The sequence below is a fragment of the Coptis chinensis genome, chromosome 7, assembly GCF_015680905.1.
Source record: "Coptis chinensis isolate HL-2020 chromosome 7, ASM1568090v1, whole genome shotgun sequence".
NCBI lineage: Eukaryota > Viridiplantae > Streptophyta > Magnoliopsida > Ranunculales > Ranunculaceae > Coptis > Coptis chinensis.
Genome location: NC_141462.1, coordinates 15845399 through 15863390, shown reverse-complemented (window position 1 = coordinate 15863390; position 17992 = coordinate 15845399). Strand labels below are relative to the sequence as shown.

Genomic DNA, 17992 nt, shown 5'->3' with positions numbered 1-17992 from the left:
TATAGTTTGTATTAACACCGACCCCTGCCAAAGTATAGCTAGCATATAGCATCATTTAATTTAAGATTTATTAGAGGTCTTTATAATTTCTACTTATTTCATAACTTTCCTGAGTATTGAGATCCCATATGGTTGAAGTAAATGAAATTGGTCTGCCACGCGAAATTGCCTAAAGTATTACATTTAAAGAGAGAGTAACTGCACGAAATATGGTTGACCTACAAGAGTTGGTCGATAAGAAGTAAGAACCACCACCGTCGCATGACTTGTGATATTATAGTCAGTGGACATAATGCCACTGGTTATAATTTCACTACTCATGCCACAGGGGTGGTTCTTACTTCTTATAGACCAACTCTTGTAAGTGAACCTTATTTCATTCAGTTACTTTCTATTCAAATGTAATAAAGGCTATTTCGCGTGGCAAACCAATTTCATTCACTTCACTCTCAATACTTAGGAAAGTTCTGAAACAAGTAGAAATTATAAAGACCTCTAATAAATCTTAAATTAAACATTTTACCCATTGGCGTGTCGTGGAACTTCCTATTGTGTAATTTCCGCTTGCAAAGAGCACACAACAAAGTATACATAACTTGTATCATCCGTCTGACTTTAAGCTACATAACATACAAAATATTACAAAATGAGTCGCACAATAATTAGTTTGGCATTAGCATTAATCTAACCAATTTGGTAGTAAACTCAAAATCACCAGAGATATGCTTATACGCTAATTGCAGCTTATACGCTAATTGTTTTGACAACAAACATCCTCTATCATGATACATACTAATAAAGATGCAAGCTATAATGTGTTTTTATTTTCAAGAGCCAATATCGAAATAAATGGGTTAATCTAAAGAAGTTAATATTTTTCCCTGCTTGACAGTCATAAAAAACAAAAAATTAAGTATTGTCATGATTCTGGAATAAATAAAAACACAAAATTTATGCAATAACCTTAATGACTGTTACTAAAACTCCGTCGGCTTATGCAACATACATGGAAAAAATAACTATTAGTACCTTAATATACTTGCTTAATGATCTAAACCCTATTTTCCCAATATGAAGCACAACATCTACGAGGCAGATGTCTTGTTGCAAGTGTGTTTTCATTGAAAGAGCTTAATGGTACAAGATAATCCTGCTACTGTAATTAACCACTACTGTCATTAACAACAATAAATTACAGGATCTCCCTCCACTATCAATTCGCAGTATGGCAAGGAAACAACATGCACTTCACTTATTCAACATACAAAAGAAATTTCATGCAGATGTTAAGGCAAATAATATAATTCACACATCTTGTGTGAGTAGAGATATAAAATACAATAGCATCCATACCTAAAACCAGTCAGAGCAAGCTTAGTGCGGTTGTACTCTTACAGGCTTCTGAAGAACAGCAGACAAGTAAACCTGAGACTTTCCAGAAGAAATAATTTTTTCTCCTACCACCCATTTCAACTTCTTGTATCCAAATCGCTCAATTACCCGTGTTAGAGTCATCTTCTTCTCCTCATCTACACAATGAAAGTTATCCAACCAAAATAAGCCTCCAGCTCTTAAAACCCAATCAATATCAAAAATCAAAAACTCTATTTTCTCTTGACGGCCCCCTTCGCTTAAACTATTGACAACATGACCTAGATCAAACACATTGTTGTAAAAGGGGAACCTCTGATCTAAACTAAACAACATAGGAAATAGCCCCCATGCAGCAATGAACTCATTAAAAGGGGCATCAACATTCAATGTCGATGTTATAACAGTCACATTTTTCTCTGCCATGCATCATCGCCGCAAAGGTCCTAGACCCACCACCAATATCTAGTCCTATTCTAATTCCCCCACTCCCCAAATCCATAACATCATGGACAAGAAAATCATTCTTACTTTTAGCCTGAACAAATCTATACTTTTCAGTTCCATTAACCAAATCAAAACAACCAACACAATCTGTCTTCATACCCAAGAACTTCCTTTTCCATCTGGGCTAGTTTCTTTTGAGATAAATCAATTTCTCTAAGGATTAAAGAAACTTGTACAAGAACGATTACTATTGCAGTCTAAACTAGTTTCTTAGCACAAATCTCGAGATAGTTTGCAACCCATGCTTGCTCTGTACGAACAATTGCGCGAATTGATTTGTACCCGTGATCTTGGATTTTATAAGAGTCGGGATCCCCTAAACCAGGCCACTTGATAACTGTTTTAACTCCCTATCCACTTTCACAGCCGTGTATTTGCATTGAACTCCCTAATTATAGATTTTCAACGCCCACAGTTAGGAGTGTAATAAAAAACTGTTGACCCATCACCCGGTAGGGGACTCGGTCTTCAGCCGCAGCCCAAACCCACACCGACCCGCCACCGTTTCTACGCGGTCAGGCTATGGGTGTAGGTTATATGCTCAAACCCGACCCGTCAGGCCGCCCGACCCACACCGTATCAAAAGTCATTGACCCAACCCCGTTGATCAGCACAATTTCAAGACTCTGACTCTAATATTTTTGAATATGAATTATATTTTCTTTTAACTTTTGTACGATTTTGGGAGATAAAAAACTGATGAGTTCATCATCAATTTAAATATTCAATCAAGTTTGAACATTAGGCAAATATGAAAAGTTCAAATTCAACTTTCGAGTTTTGGAGAAGATGAATCATTCATCCTTGTATTAATTTCAAATTCTTTTAGTCGATGTTTTATTGTTTTATACCATAGATCCTCGTTCTCATCTTCATTTTATCATGTTGTGGAAAATAATCAATTTACAAATGTTAAATCATGAAAATTCAAATTCAAATTTTAAGATATGGTTTTGGGTTCAAGTTGTAGTTTTTTATTTTTGTTTATTTTTCATTGATTGATTCCATTTTGTTTCTCTGTGTAATGTTGTGAATTGGAAAGATATTACCTCAAGAATTAAAATTATAACGTTTTTATTTTTGTAGGAAATAAGGATCTTGGTCAGAGATTATCGAAAAAATAAACGGATCTTGATCAGAGCCCAATATGAGCCTGAGCCCATGAGCTGAAGATGGCCCATTTAAAGATGGACTTATTGGGTGTTGACATTGTTTGCCCATTAGCGTTTCATGTTAGTTTTAGGAGAAGTTTTGAGATCCATGTGACAAGGATGGGGTCCGGATAAAGATGAGTCCTCAAGAAACGGATTGATGTTCCTGGAGCATAATTGTTCTTGAGCAAATGTCAGAAAACCCAAGTCATTGTGCTCAAGTTCGTCAAGTAACTATACCAAAACAGTCTATTTGTAACGGATATACATCCGTTACAAAAAATACTACTAAGAGCATCTTTAGGAGAGCTACCAAAAAAACACTAAAATTTTGAACCAAACCAAACACCAAACCAAAAAAACACCAAGCAACTTTAGGAGTAACATCAAAATTTCACCAAACAACTACAGCGGGTTTTAAAAAACGCCCCTTATATAACCCACGCGGTTTTGCCAAAACAGCGCCTAACTAAAGCCCAACCGACAAAGCCCAAGCCTACGCGGTTTTCAGAAAACCGCGCCATGTATCGCACATAAACTTTTTTCTTTTTTTTCTTTCCCAATCTCTGGCGCGGTTTTCACAAAACTGTGCCATATAAGCCTAATTAGAAGCCCAAGCCCACGCGGTGTTGGGAAAACTGCGCGGTTTTGGGAAAACCGCGTGAGTGATTTGATACAACATCAAACCTGGAACCAAATATTGGCTAATTTGGTGGTTTTTTGGTGTTTTCATCAACATATAGCTCTCCTGAAGTTGAAAAAACACCAAATTGTTAGAAATTTGGTGTTTGGTGCTAGGTTGATATCACTCCTAAAGATGCTCTAATGGTTATCTTGCATTGACACAAAAGCGTGACTAATATTAGTAATGGAATCTGTAACACTTATTATCCGTTACAAAATTTACTAACGATTATAAAGTGTCACTAAAATTAATTTCCGTAACGGATACATAACAGTTAGAATTTATTAGTAACGGTTACCAAATTTGTTATCCTCTATTAGTAACAGATATAAACATCACTTTGATTTTATGTTGCTAAAGGTTACATGTCCGTTACTAATGAATTTTCATTGTATAAAAAAAAATGGTTTCGTTTGCCCTTTTATATGTGGGCCACCTGTACTGCTGCACGTACCCGTACCTGCACCTTTTTTTACTCCACAATGTATCACTGATGACTTGGAACAACTGATAGTCAAACAACACTTCATTAAATAATTACAACTCAAGTCTAAAACTTCAGAGTATCATATAAACAACTTAAGAAAGTAAAATTTCAGTATAAATAAATCTCCACCTAAGTACAAGCTAAATAATTATTCGAGTAAGCAATCCTTACGCATCAGAATGAAGATCTCATCTTCTCCGACATAACTATTTTAAGTACAATTTTTACAACACCTTGCAAGCTATGATTCGATATCTCTAAAGCATGTAGTCTTTCACTCTTCTATATGACATCTTGATTATGCACTTGTGACTCGTCAACATACGGTGAATGTCACATTTCCCTACAAACAATAATTGAAAACAATGTAAGGGTAGACCCATCCAACCAAAGATAACACACTAGCACATGATAACACACTAACACATATTAGTCTCTTATACTAGTCTCTTAGTTCCTTACGCACAATATCCTATAAGGGATGAAACAAAACTTGCCCCACTGACGTAACTGATAGGGTTATATACTAAAAGCATTACTTTTGTATTAACTCTAATTCTTTATATTTTGAATGAGAATCATATGGGCAAATATTATGCATATTATATATGTTATTAGTTATATGCATGAGTCTAATACTTTATGTTGTAGATGATATGGTGTGAACACACAGAAGATCATATCATCAGTACCTTATAAAGTATAAGAAATCGTTCACAACCTAGATGGTTTTGGACAAACCATTAGTACGGTTGTAGTATAATCTGATATTAGTCTATCTTGATTATAGGATTACACTAGTACACTTTGTATGAATTGAAAACAGGACCAAGTGAGGTTGTTTCTCCTTATACTGACTATATAAGAGAACAAACGCCTCTGTTATTATGGATGCTTGTCCTCCTAATCCGGATATAATAACGGGCACTTACATGCATTGTACATTGCTTTAAATCATCAATGAGTGAGATTCATATGTGAATCAACAAACTCGATGGATTGGGTAATAACATTGTATGTAAGGTGTGCTGTTGATTATAGAAGGAATCCGTGTCCCGCAAGAAGTCGGGTTGATGATGTCCCCTTGAGGAGCTTAAAAAGATTGTCATGTAAACCCTGCAGGTGGATTTATTCTGACATGACAATGAGGTTGAGTGGTACTACTCAAGGACATAAGAAGTTGATTAATGTAGTTGTCAATAACTTGACTTAATCAACGGACATTCGATATCTTAAACATGGGGAGATCAACGAGCATATAATATGGAGCCCATAAACGCTGACACGTAATTTGGGATTAGGGCGGTAGTATAACAATGGCCTTTAGTGGAATAAGCCATTTGTTGACGGACTTGGGCCGTGTGTTTGGGGCGAACATGGGAAGCCCAAGCTCGTCAGGAGGCCCAACCCTAATTTCTCCTCATGGTCCCTGTTGTAGCCTATAAATAGAATACTCTTTCTCTCTGGCCGAAATTGACTATTCACTGGTTCTGAAAAAGAGGCAAGAAAAGTAAATCTGAATTCGTTTCTGATCTTGAGAGAAAGAACGGGTTGATTGTTGATTTCGGATTTGATAAAGCTTGGATTCTCAGAGTTATCTAAATCGGATTCAAAGGTATGTTTTCCAATCACAAATCGTGGACACCCATTAATTCCGCTGCGCGTGGTGTTCGTGGTTTGTAGAAAATAGTCATTCTGAAATAACGGTTCCTACAGTAACTTAGAAAGAAACCAACTTGATAAAGATTATATTACTAAAAAGAGGATGAATAAGCTGACAAAAACTAACTTAATAAGGTCGTTAAACCAGAAACTGAGGTAGGTAATGAAAACTAGTCTAGTGAAACTATTTACAGTTAACCTTCTAGCTAAGAGTTCTCCTACAAATAATACACTTGAGTTAAATCTAGTAAGTAGACAAAGTTTTAAGCTAAAGTCCTATAGTGCATTGGCAACAGTTCTGGAATTTTCTTGGCCATAAACCTAGATTTAGAGATCCTAGCAAGGCGACAAGGTGAGGAGGCTGCCTGGACAGCAGCTAAGCTACCTCAAATCGAGAACTCACTAGCACAATACAAGTGGCGAGCTACAATTCAAAGTTAGTAGGTCAGATCTTACATAAGATAAGCCACCATATGTTTTCAACAGCTCAATCATGTTGTATTTTTTTGCCCCTTCTCAGACGACAAGGGGGCTGCGTTAAAAAGAAAATCAGTTTAGAGTGCGAGGCAAATAAACTAAATATTTATAATCAAATACATTAGTACACAAAAAGCTAAACAATATGTCTCGAAGTCTCATATAGTACTCCAAAGCATGTAGTCACTACAATATGTCTCGAAGCTAAACAATTATATTCAATACATCATCAAACCTCTTTCAAAGTCTCGAAGCTAAACAATTATATTCAAAGTTACACGGACAAATACATATTCTTTTCAACTTTCAAGACCCAATATTTTCTCAAATCTTGCTTTTTATAAGTTGAAGTGTAAGAACCTACGGAATATACCCTGCTCAAAGTCTTGGTGACAATTGACAGCCAACAACATTTGACCAATAGAATGAAGACGAATAACAGGTCAAGTACAATTGAAGGATATTTAAGTTCTCTCCCTCTAAGAACTGGACGAAGCCATCCCACCATGCCTTGTGAGATTAAGCATAACACTACACAATTTACAATTGGACAACATGAAAATCAAGTCGACGCTACGCAAAAAAAAACAACTGACGGGCTATCACAAAATCCTACTTGGTACAATTTAAAGACACAGACAAAGGTGCACAACTGTACTATGTGGCCAGAGCATTACAAGATTCACTATTTCAATACCCTGCCTTGTGTGCTGACAGTTCAATGATACTCCCAAATGCATCCCATGAGAACTCTAGTCAAGTTCTAATAGTAAAACAAACTACACCAGCAGGTTCCTATACTAGGGACTTGAAGAGAAAGATAGTGACATCGAATTTTTACTCATGCAACTAAGCAAAAGCTGGATTATTAACTAAATAACCATAATTAGTCAAATTCTTAACTCAAACATCAGCACATGCATTATTAAAGGAGCCCAATTTAGCAACAGTTAAATAGCAATGACCAGATCAGGCAGGTGATGAAGAGGCATTTTAAAACTTTATATAACCTTCAGTATGAATTACTACAATAAACCAGAATGTACTCAGGACTTTCTGCCACAAGGCATGCACAATTACTATAGAAGCACACCAAGAATGTGATTATTGATCATAGAAGCACCATAGCTACTGAAAGCCCTTCTGTAGGCTTAAAGTTTTCACAGGCTATTAAGTCCCTTTTGTGATCAAAGCACCCTTCAAAGAAATGATATGAACATCACATCCAACCATGGAAAATAGCAATCCATCAAAATAATCAGAATTGCCCACCCCTTCTTTTGTTTCCTGCTTTTCTATTCAGCTGGTTTATGATCCACAGAATACCCAACAGATCTGAATACAAAATAGAATTATGTCCAGGTTCCTACCAGCTCTGAATAAAAGAGCAGAATATGCCCAAGTTCATTTCGAAGGATCCCAATCTGCTGTCTTTAATTGTAAGCTATTTGACTATTGACTTGTAGTCGACATTTACATTCTAATGAGTGGGTAGAAATATACAATTTAAGCTACTTCTTTTGTGCTCAATCTGGCTCTTGCCCCTAAGATCAAGGAATGGAGGTGGGTATTATCTCGCTACAGGCATTTTATGGGAAGTTTTCTCATAGATCATCCCATGTAAAGATTTTACAAATTCTTTAGGAAACTTTTGACCAATCAAAGCCGGCCTATACATCCGTTGGATTATAAGTAACTCAGTCAAGCAACCCTCATACGCAAAAAATGCACAGAGGTTATAACCTCTTTGTTAGTAGAAGAGGCTTAGGTCTAACACTACACTCACTCAAGAAGAAGTAAAAAAAAAAATTGACAACTTATTAATAAAAAAAATCACATGTCAAAAAAGGATATAAAACTAGACCAAGTCAATTACCTTGGTGACTGAAATGAGCCTAGATCTTCAAATTCTCAAAAAGGGCCGGAATTTTTAAGGTTTAAGCAGTTTGAGAAGAAAAAAGTGATTAAATACCAACCTGAAAATAACTTGCGTAGCAGGATGTGAATCCTAGATTCCTGGACAAAGATGATTACAAAGGAATGCTCAGCACGAAAAATTAGCTCTAAATTATTGACTAAATCTTGATATCATTAGTAGCTAAATTACCTTCTTTTATTACATGGTTAATAGGCCATGCAATGGAATAGCCTAGAGCATCTTCAAATGTCTTCATACCATTGCTTGGTCTCCATAACTTCGCCTTAGGATCGATGACAAATTTTACCTCAATCTTAGAAGCACCAGACCCAAGTTATTTTCCCTGCACTACGATGTCGGGATTATCTGATAACCAAACCCCTTCAGCCACAACGTCTCCTCTATCCATGCGGAACAACTTGCACTTGACACCCATGTGTGGGTTGTTTGGCTTTAAAATCATAATCATACTACTTATCATTAAAAACTGTTAAAAACAAATTCAAAAGTAATAAAAATGGCTTTACCATTCGTGCATTTGTAGTTGTACTGAACATTGGGTCGTATCCCTGTTTAAGACAATGCAAGAAAATATAGGCTCTGTTTGGCTGCAAGAGATATTGTATTACTTAACTATGATTAGGTGATACAAATCATGAGAAGAACTACTTGTGCATCTGCTTCTTATCCTGTCACATGTTTTACTTTGCTACTGTTTGGTTGACATTCACACCTATATACTCTTTTTTGATACCATACCAAAAAAAAAAAAAAAAAAAAAAAAATTTGCAAATAAAAACTAAAAAACAAATAAAAGGAAAAAAAAAATTGTAATTAAATATTGAATGCATAAACACCTAATTGATTTATACAAAAAACATCCCCAAAAAAAGAAAAATCCCAATTTGATGAATAATAATGTGAAGATTTCAACACCATTTTTAAGAGAAAAAAAAATAAAAGAAAAAAAAAGTTTTAATGAAAAGAAATAAATAAGACGAAGAAAGAAGAAATACATAAGATTTATGGTTCCATTACTAAAATTCCCATAAATAGATAGTGAGAGAGAGATAGAGAGAAGAAGGGGGAGAAAGAGAGAGAATAAGAGACGTGTTTTTCTTATTATTATTTTTTCCTCTCTCATGGATAGAAAACATGTTTTAGCGAATCTGGGCTTTTCTTTTGGATTTGCTTATCCACACTTTTGTGTTTCCGCAATTTAAGGGGCTTAGTAGAGTATCCATGATTTAGACTGACCAAACACCTATACAAAATAAACATGACTGCCACATCACCAATTTCTTTATAAGGACTCTCTATTCACACTGCCAAACAGAGCCATAAGGAAATGCTCAAACAGATGCACATATGTAATGCTTTGCAAGCCCTTAACCACTAACCTGAGTTATCATCAACTGATTCACTAAATTCTGCATAAGGATAATTTGCTCTTGCATCTTTTCTTTTCAAGGATATGTTGTTGCATTTGTTCTCTTACTACTCCATGCATCTCTTCCCTTATCGCTTCTTGTATTTCTTGCCTAATATCGTCTTGCATCTCTTCCGTTATAGGCTCAATGCTTGAAACCTTTCTTGATAGTTTTTCTACTTGTCGCTCTAGTTGTACAACTTTCTCCTTGCTTTCTGATAAGATACCCATTTGTGATGGAGTAACACCAAATCCAACTCCTCTAACATGACCCGGATGCTCAGTCCCAAAGACTTGTGAAATTGCATCATCTTGGAGGGAGGAGGAAGAAGATTCTGCTGCCGTGTCCTTGATTTCTTGTATTGTTTTCTAAAAATTTGGGTAAGACCAATCAACAGTAAAAGAGCAAAAATAGGGAGTCACCCCTCTTAAGGAATGTATTCAGAAAATCTTTATCTTACCATTTTCTCAGCTACTTCTGCATTCACAGGTTTTACATTCTCTTTCATATGTCCCTTTACCCAGACATTTGATCTCGTTATGGAGGAGGGATCCGAACTCTCCTTTTTCTAACATAAGAGAAACTTAAACAATTTAAACATTTGGTTTTATGTACTGTATAAGCATGGAATTCAAGTATTCAACATCGACATGAATTACCATTTTAGCCTCCACACGTGCATATCCTAGTCGATTGCTTGTAAGGGGAAGTGTGTGTTTCAACCGGATTTGTTTGAATATCTTCCTCTTTTCCTGTAACATACATCAATAATATTATTCGATATTTCATCTTCCACGTATAATCTACCAAAAACAATGAACGTGACACACTTGGTATTCATGTGATGAATGTTTCCTAACAAATATCTTCCACATTGGACGGTTCATATCTTTAGGGCATGCAGCAATCCTATCATGCTTATTATCATGAGCATCAATTAGGGCATTTAGTCTTGACTTTGATGTTCGCCATAAGCACCGAGACTTCTTTAAAACGTAATTCCTTGCTTCTTCTTTAATAACAAACTTTTGCTACAATTTCAAATAAAAAGCAACATTTATTATTATTAGTACTAAAATAATAAACATTTTGAATATGAGAATTTTCTCGCAATAGAGTACCTTGGTCATTGTTCACAAATTGTTTTTTAGTTCTTTAGAAACCTTCCTCCAATCATCAATATTTATGTCAACTATCTCTCTTACAGTCGCTCCCAAGAAAGAGTCCAGTTTATTGGACTCATCTTCAATTGGTTGACCCCTCTCGTTGAAAGGAACCTTCATCCTTTTGGATTTTTCTGTAGCAACAGTATCACATGTAGCACGACCTCTTTTTTTAGATGGTTCAGCAAAGGTACTTGTGTTTGCTGGTTCAACAATTGTAGGAGTGTTAGATCCTCTATCCATTGAGTCAATGCTTTGCTCTGTAACACGAAACATCATGTATTCAAACAGTAAACAATGATGAGATTAATACGTATATATATCTGTAGTAAGAAACACACTTGTACCTGAAAGAAGTTGATTAGAATGTGAATCTGAAATACGTATACCACAGTTGGCATTTATGTGCAAAGCAGCATGTATAGCCGCGTTCTCCTGCTTACGTCTCTTTTTTCCCTTTCTTTCACCTTGTTTCATACTCTGTATGATTTATGGTATCACCCAAGTTCCATTTACAATAAGATCGATCTATAACTTTGGCTCGACATCCTTTCAATTCCATATCATAAATGTTTAAGGCTTGCTTAAGAGAAGCATTGCTTAACCACCCATCTCGCCAGATATCCAATTATAAAGAGAGCTCTTTATAAATTCCATTTGTTTAAGAACTTTCCTGAGTATTGAGATTATATAAGGTTAGAGTGAATGAAATTGGTCCGCCCCTCGAAATTGCCCAAAGGATCACATTTGAAGAGATAGTAACTGAACGAAATAAGGTTCACCTACAAGAGTTAGTGGACAAGAATTAAGAACGTCCGAGACCTGAAAGCACCATGGCATGACTTGTGATATTATAGTCAGTGGACATGCCACTGGCTATAATTTCACTAATCATGCCACGGTGCTTTTAGGTCATATTTCTTGTCCACCAACTCTTGTAGGTGAAACTTATTTCGTTCAGTTACTTTCTCTTCAAATGTAATCCTTTGGGCAATTTCGAGTGGCGGACCAATTTCATTCACTTTTAACCTTATATGATCTCAATACTCGGGAAAGTTCAAAAACAAATGGAATTTATAAAGAGCTCTAATAAATCTTAAATTAAACGTTTTACCCATGGGGCTATCGTGGAACTTTCCATTGTGTAATTAACATCGCCAAGAGCACGCAACAAAGTATGCATAAATTGTATCATCCGTCTGACATTAAGCTGCATAACATACAAAATATTACAAAATGAGCCACACAATAATTAGTTTGACATTAACATTAATCTAACTAGTTTGGTGGTAAACTCAATACCACCGGAATCATGCTTATACACTAATTGCAGCTTATACACTAATTGTTATGACAACAAACGGCCTCTATCATGATACATACTAATAAAGATGCAAGCTATAGTGTGTTTTTTTTTTTACGTGAGCCAATATCAAAATAAATGGGTTAATCTCAAAAAGTTGAGATTTTTCCCTGCTTGCCTTTCATAAAAAACAAAGAATTAAGTATTGTCATGATTTTGGAATAAATAAAAACACAAACTTTATGCAATAACCTTAACCTTAACTACTATCACCAAAACAAAGTCATACCCCACGATATATTAATCTGTCAAATACCAAAACACTCCTAAACTCAAACTATACAATATTCAAGTATATTGAGAGTGAGCAAATACAAACTTTAGAAAAAGTAGCACCTTTGAAGATATGGTTATGTTTTGTAAAATGAGCTACCATCAAACTTAAGTATATGAGTTACCAAAAAATAAAAAGTATATGAACAAAAACAATTAGTACCTCAATATACTTGCCAACTTATCCTCTTCACCATCTTTGCCAACTTATTTAGCGCAAGTAAGAAATGCAAAACCTCACAAAATTTGCTGGATCAATGGATTTTTCAGAGACCTGCTGTCACTTAGCGAAAATCTTGAGATGGTTTGCAGCCCATGCTTGCTTTGTACGAACGATTGCACGAACTGAGAAGTACCCATGATTGTGGATTTTATAAGGGTTATTTTATACCATCCGAAGTCGGCTGTGATTGGCTGGTGGAGAGAGAGAAAAGATGAGAGAGATAGAAAGAGAGTTTGACTCGTTATTTTATTTCCACCAACCAACCACAGTAGACTTTAGACGTTTTTTTTGTGCTGGGCCATGTGTTTTAGTTCTATCGTAATATTTATAAGAGTCGACATCCCCTAAACCAGGCCACTTGATAACTGTTTTAACTCCCTATCCACTTTCACAACCATGCGTTTGCATTGAAATCCCTCATTATAGATTTTCAACGCCCACAGTTAGGAGTGTAATAAAAAACCGTTGACCCATCACCCGGTAGGGGACCCGGTCTTTTGTTGCCACCCAAACCCGCACCGACCCGACACTGTTTCTACGCGGTCGGGCTATGGGTTTCTACGCGGTCAGGCTATGGGTGTAGATTATATGCTCAAACCCAACCTGTCAACCCGCCAGACCCACACTGTATCAAAAGCTGTTAACCCAACCCCGTTGATAAGCACAATTTCAAGACTCTAACTCTAATATTTTTGAATTTTGTTTATATTTTGTATTGGCAAAATCTAGAGTACGTTGGATTATGGGTGCGATGTAATCTAGGCCCTCCACCAGCAAAAGGTGAGGGTGTATTGCATGGCAAGGTAATTGGATCTAGGTTGTCTTAGCCATAGCCATGCGTGCAATGCGACCAGCCAAGATGCTAGAATCCCTCTTTTATAATTAACTTTTGTAAGAATTTGGGAGATAAAAAACTTATGAGTTCAACATCAATTTAAATATTCAAGTTTGAACATTGGGCAAATATCAAGAGTTCAAATTCAACTTTCAAATCTTGGAGAAGTTGAATCATTCATCATTGTATTAATTTTGAATTCTTTTAGTTTATATTTTATCAATATATTTTATTGTTTTGTACCATAGATCCTCGCTCCCATCTTCATTTTATCATGCTATGGACAATAACCAATTTACAAATGTTAAATCATAAAAAAGAAACTTCAAATCCTCAAATATGGTTTTGGGTTCAAGTTCAAGTTTTTTTTTTTTTTTTTTTTTCATTGATTGATTAAATTGTTTTTCTCTATGTTGTGAATTGGATAGATATTACATGCAGAATTAGTATTAGAAAGTTTTTATTTTTGTAGGAAATAAGGATATGATCTTGGTCAGAGCCCAATCAAAGCCTGAGCCCATGAGCTGAAGATGGCCATTTAAAGATGGACATATTGGGTGTTGACATTGTTCGCCCATGAGTGTATAGTACATTTGTCTGCATTGTCTACACAAAAATATCTGAATGACATTCTAAACAAATCAAGCTCAATGATCTTTTTCAGCCAAATAGAACTATATTATATAAATTAGAAGTTCTCATCTTCAACAGAAGTAAAACTGATTTATGCTTTCATATAGCAAACTCTACAATGATGAAAGGAATTATCTCCGCTTGAACTTTTTTGTCTACACAAAAGTTAATATCTGATTGTTTTGTAACAGAACTTTAGATAGTGGTATCATGTGATAATTCTCATCTCTTCGAGTTTTGCAAGCATACACAGAAGCCTATTCAGATGATCTTGTTTTGGACATCCTCGAGTTTCTTCAATATCTCTTGCGGTGTTCTTCTATCCAGCTCATCAGCAATTTTCTTCTGCTCAACAGGAGACATTGTTGAAAACTGCTTGCACAAATCACCATCAATCACATTCTGCAAAATTGTTTCACAAACCTGATGGTTTATAACACCCTCATAGAAGAAAATAAACGTGCTTGATGGAGTGTATAACTTATCAGCGAGAGAAGACACTCAGCAGGCTCCATAAGAAATGACAGAACAAGTTGTTATATCACTAGTATCTCTGCTGAGCGAAAGGGGTGTGCGGAGAGGGAGAGGGAGGAGGGAAGAGGGAGAGGGAAAGGGAGAGGGAGAAGGGAAGAGAAAAGAGAGAGAGGACAGGACAAACAGAAGGAAACCACCTCCTTCATCTTGGACACCATGTCATGGAATCTAACTCCGATTGCATAATTGTATTCAACCTATATATTAAAAACATCGTAAGTGTTATCCACACAACGCCCAATTTCTCCACATATAATCTCGTTTGGTAAAGTCAGAGGAAGGGTTATTCAAATATGTCTATCATCTTATCATTAAAGAGAGGAATCTCATGCTCAATGCTCCTCTTTTAACACTTAAGGCGGTTAAGCATATATTTAGTCTTACTATTGAGGCCAAACGAATAAATGGTATTACTCATTTACTCAGGTCATACAAATGGTATTGTAGGCGTGCAAATGACATTGGAAGTTTCCCGGGGGTTTAAAGTTTCAGCCTTCTTTGTCAAATATCACTACTAATGTAAATGCAGTTTCTGTTATAAGCAACCTATGGAGGCTTTTGCTGGGAACCGTATTTCACTTGCAAAGGAAATTATACGAAAGATAAAAAGGGATCCCCTTGTTCTGTTAAAAAAAGACACTTTCAAAAGAGATAATACAAGCATTCATTTCACAACCTTCCGACACAAGCCCTGCTAGAGCAAGCAATTATATTCATTATGGCATGGCTAAGTTAATAGGAACAAGGGTGTCTAGCCATTCCATGTGTATAGTACAATAAAAAATCTGAAACAGCAAATTTGATGATTCCTGGTAAGATTTTCCTTTAAATACTTGAAAACAAGAGGAGTCCTGGTATAATTCATCTCCGTATAGCACCATAATTTCGTGTTACCTGCAAAAAGTGTATCAACAGCTCAGCTTCCATCTTCTATTGTAACTGCAAGTACAAATGGACTGCTTAAGCTTTTAGTTCTATGGGAATTGTCAAATCTTGACTATGTTACTACATTCTACTTACAAAAGAGCTACTCACTGAGAACAAAGGATCTCAAAGATTTTAATATTTACACAGACCACTTATGAGAACCTTTGCTTTAACCACTGACGAGTGGAAAGGATAAAATTTATTCTACTAATACCTTAGAGCACACCTAACTCAGAATATCAGGTACACCACGGATTATTTAGGTGAAAGGTTTTGGCATGCGGCACATTCTAGTTGAACTAACTTTTGGAGTAACTTCTTCTGGAACAAAGCTTAGAAAACAGTGGCCTGATCATAATAGTCTTACGTCTTAACATGTCAGAATAGATCCCTACAACTTTGTTTGGGTTATATTCTCAGTTAAATCAAGTGGCAAGTATGTAAGCATGGAGGCCTGACTAGGTGTCTTCACCCAAGTCAAGCATATACCATAATACAACTAGCATAAATTGCAGATTGCAGACGGTAGGATATGATTTTTCATGAGCTAAATTAATTTAAGCATTAATCACCAGCCCTTCAACCTTAACAATAACAGTATATATATGAGATACTCCTATCAAAATACGGGATTGCCTTGGAGTTATGAGATCCAACAGTCGTAATATTTACTAAGCACATAATTGAATGAACTGAGCTTGTTTTTTTTTTCTTCTTTAAAAAGGTAAAAGTATCGATCAAGATCCAAGAAACACTGACAATGGCCAGATGAAAAGAAAAAATGGTTGCAGGAAATGGCAAGAGAAATAACACATTTTTTTCATACATTCATGATGATAAGAATAACTTATAAAAAAGAAAATACTAATGTACTTACACGAGGCTGGACCTTCTTTAATCTACTTCCCATGTCATCCTCATCAATATTTACAAGCTTTCTATGAAATGAAGAGGTATCTAATTTCCTTCCCCTCTTAGAAGATGAGGTTGTGGAGCCGTTTGGAGCTACCCTCTTTCGACCCTAACTGGGAGACTTGCATCATTCTCCTAACACAAAAAAAGATGTAGGAAATAAGATAAACACTAAAACTTATAATATCATATGAGTTTAGCTATGTTTGCAGCAAAAACAAAACTCCGTTAAGATCAATATCGAGGATTGGCAATGGCTTATTGCAACCTAACAATAAAACTAGTTCCACACCAGGGAAAATTCAAAGAGAGATAACAGAATCCATACTAAAATGTCATTGGCTTCATTTTCGTCGAATTCCTCTACTTCATCGCCTGATGGAGAGCCACTGTTTTCTTCGTCCATTGCAAATACTGTGTCTGACGCTGAAGCAGCAACTGAGGCAGACCTAATGTTCAACAAATGAATAATGAGAATAATGACCAGGAAAACAAGTTTTGTGCAGAGATATAAGAAACTTCAAGGCAAAAAAAAAAAAAAAACTTGTTGCTGTGTGGTGAGCTAAACTTTACAATCACTTTGCAAAACAGGAAAAATGAACCTCCTTGGACTGCGACCAATATCAGTTTGCTACAACCCTATTTTACGCAGATGAAATATACACCTCAACCAGGATGGCATTTGGTGAGCACTGATGGCTGACTTAGACAATATTCTGCAGGTGAAGGTAAAGTCCTAAGAGTTAGACGCTAGTTGTCATGGCTTTCTAGGCAAGCTCTACCATAAGTTGCAATCAATTCCTATGAGAGAGAGTAGCCCTTTCCTATGAGAATAATTCCTATAAGTTGCAATCAATTCCACTAACCACTAACCTAAAAAGAGATGAAGGGAGAGAGAGAGTACCTTTTGTGAGCAGACGGTGGGTTGATGTGGCTATAACACTCAATGATTGGAATTAGGGATTTGAGAATGGGTAAGAACACTAAACGAAACTAGTGCTAAAGCGGAAATTTTTCGTGTATTTTCTTACTTTTATTTTTTGAATTTTTCGTTTCGTTAACCTATTTGGGGCAACTTGTTCCCTAATGTTCCGGTTTTGTGGCTGAGAAGACTGCGCACCACATCTATAGTGCGGCATCCGTACTCTAGAACCCCTAGTTATTAAGTTAAAAGGCAAATTGGTAATTACATTGTAATTAATTCTAAATAGTGCGTCTTTCCGTAATCACCTAACAGACTCACCGTTTCGCTTCCACCGCAAAAGAAAATATCAAAACGATAAACACCTATTCAGTTTTTAACTTCCCATTCCCAACTTAAGAGATACAATGGCGACGGGTCTTTTATATCTAATTTTTTGTCGAGATAACAAGTAATTATTTCTAATAGCTATTCTTCTTCTCCTTTCTCAACTTTTATCTGAGAAAAGAAAAACTCGCT

General features: G+C 35.9%; 3 long non-coding RNA genes and 1 pseudogene across 3 annotated transcripts; all 4 read right to left on the bottom strand.

Annotated features, from left to right (window-relative positions):
• Window positions 1-1374: 1374 nt before the first annotated feature.
• LOC147486222 (putative methyltransferase At1g29790 pseudogene) lies at window positions 1375-1797 on the bottom strand (annotated as a pseudogene).
• A 2481-nt stretch (window positions 1798-4278) lies between these two features.
• LOC147486221 (uncharacterized) lies at window positions 4279-8830 on the bottom strand. Its single transcript, XR_015202093.1, has 4 exons — window positions 8786-8830; window positions 8448-8709; window positions 8317-8356; window positions 4279-4544 (listed from the first exon to the last, which is right to left on the bottom strand). It is a non-coding gene; the product is annotated as an uncharacterized LOC147486221 (long non-coding RNA).
• A 1687-nt stretch (window positions 8831-10517) lies between these two features.
• On the bottom strand, window positions 10518-11543 carry LOC147486220 (uncharacterized). The gene is made up of 3 exons (XR_015203196.1): window positions 11199-11543; window positions 10810-11054; window positions 10518-10719 (listed from the first exon to the last, which is right to left on the bottom strand). It is a non-coding gene; the product is annotated as an uncharacterized LOC147486220 (long non-coding RNA).
• A 3615-nt stretch (window positions 11544-15158) lies between these two features.
• On the bottom strand, window positions 15159-17616 carry LOC147486219 (uncharacterized). Its single transcript, XR_015202236.1, has 4 exons — window positions 17456-17616; window positions 16880-17000; window positions 16517-16686; window positions 15159-15606 (listed from the first exon to the last, which is right to left on the bottom strand). It is a non-coding gene; the product is annotated as an uncharacterized LOC147486219 (long non-coding RNA).
• Window positions 17617-17992: the final 376 nt, after the last annotated feature.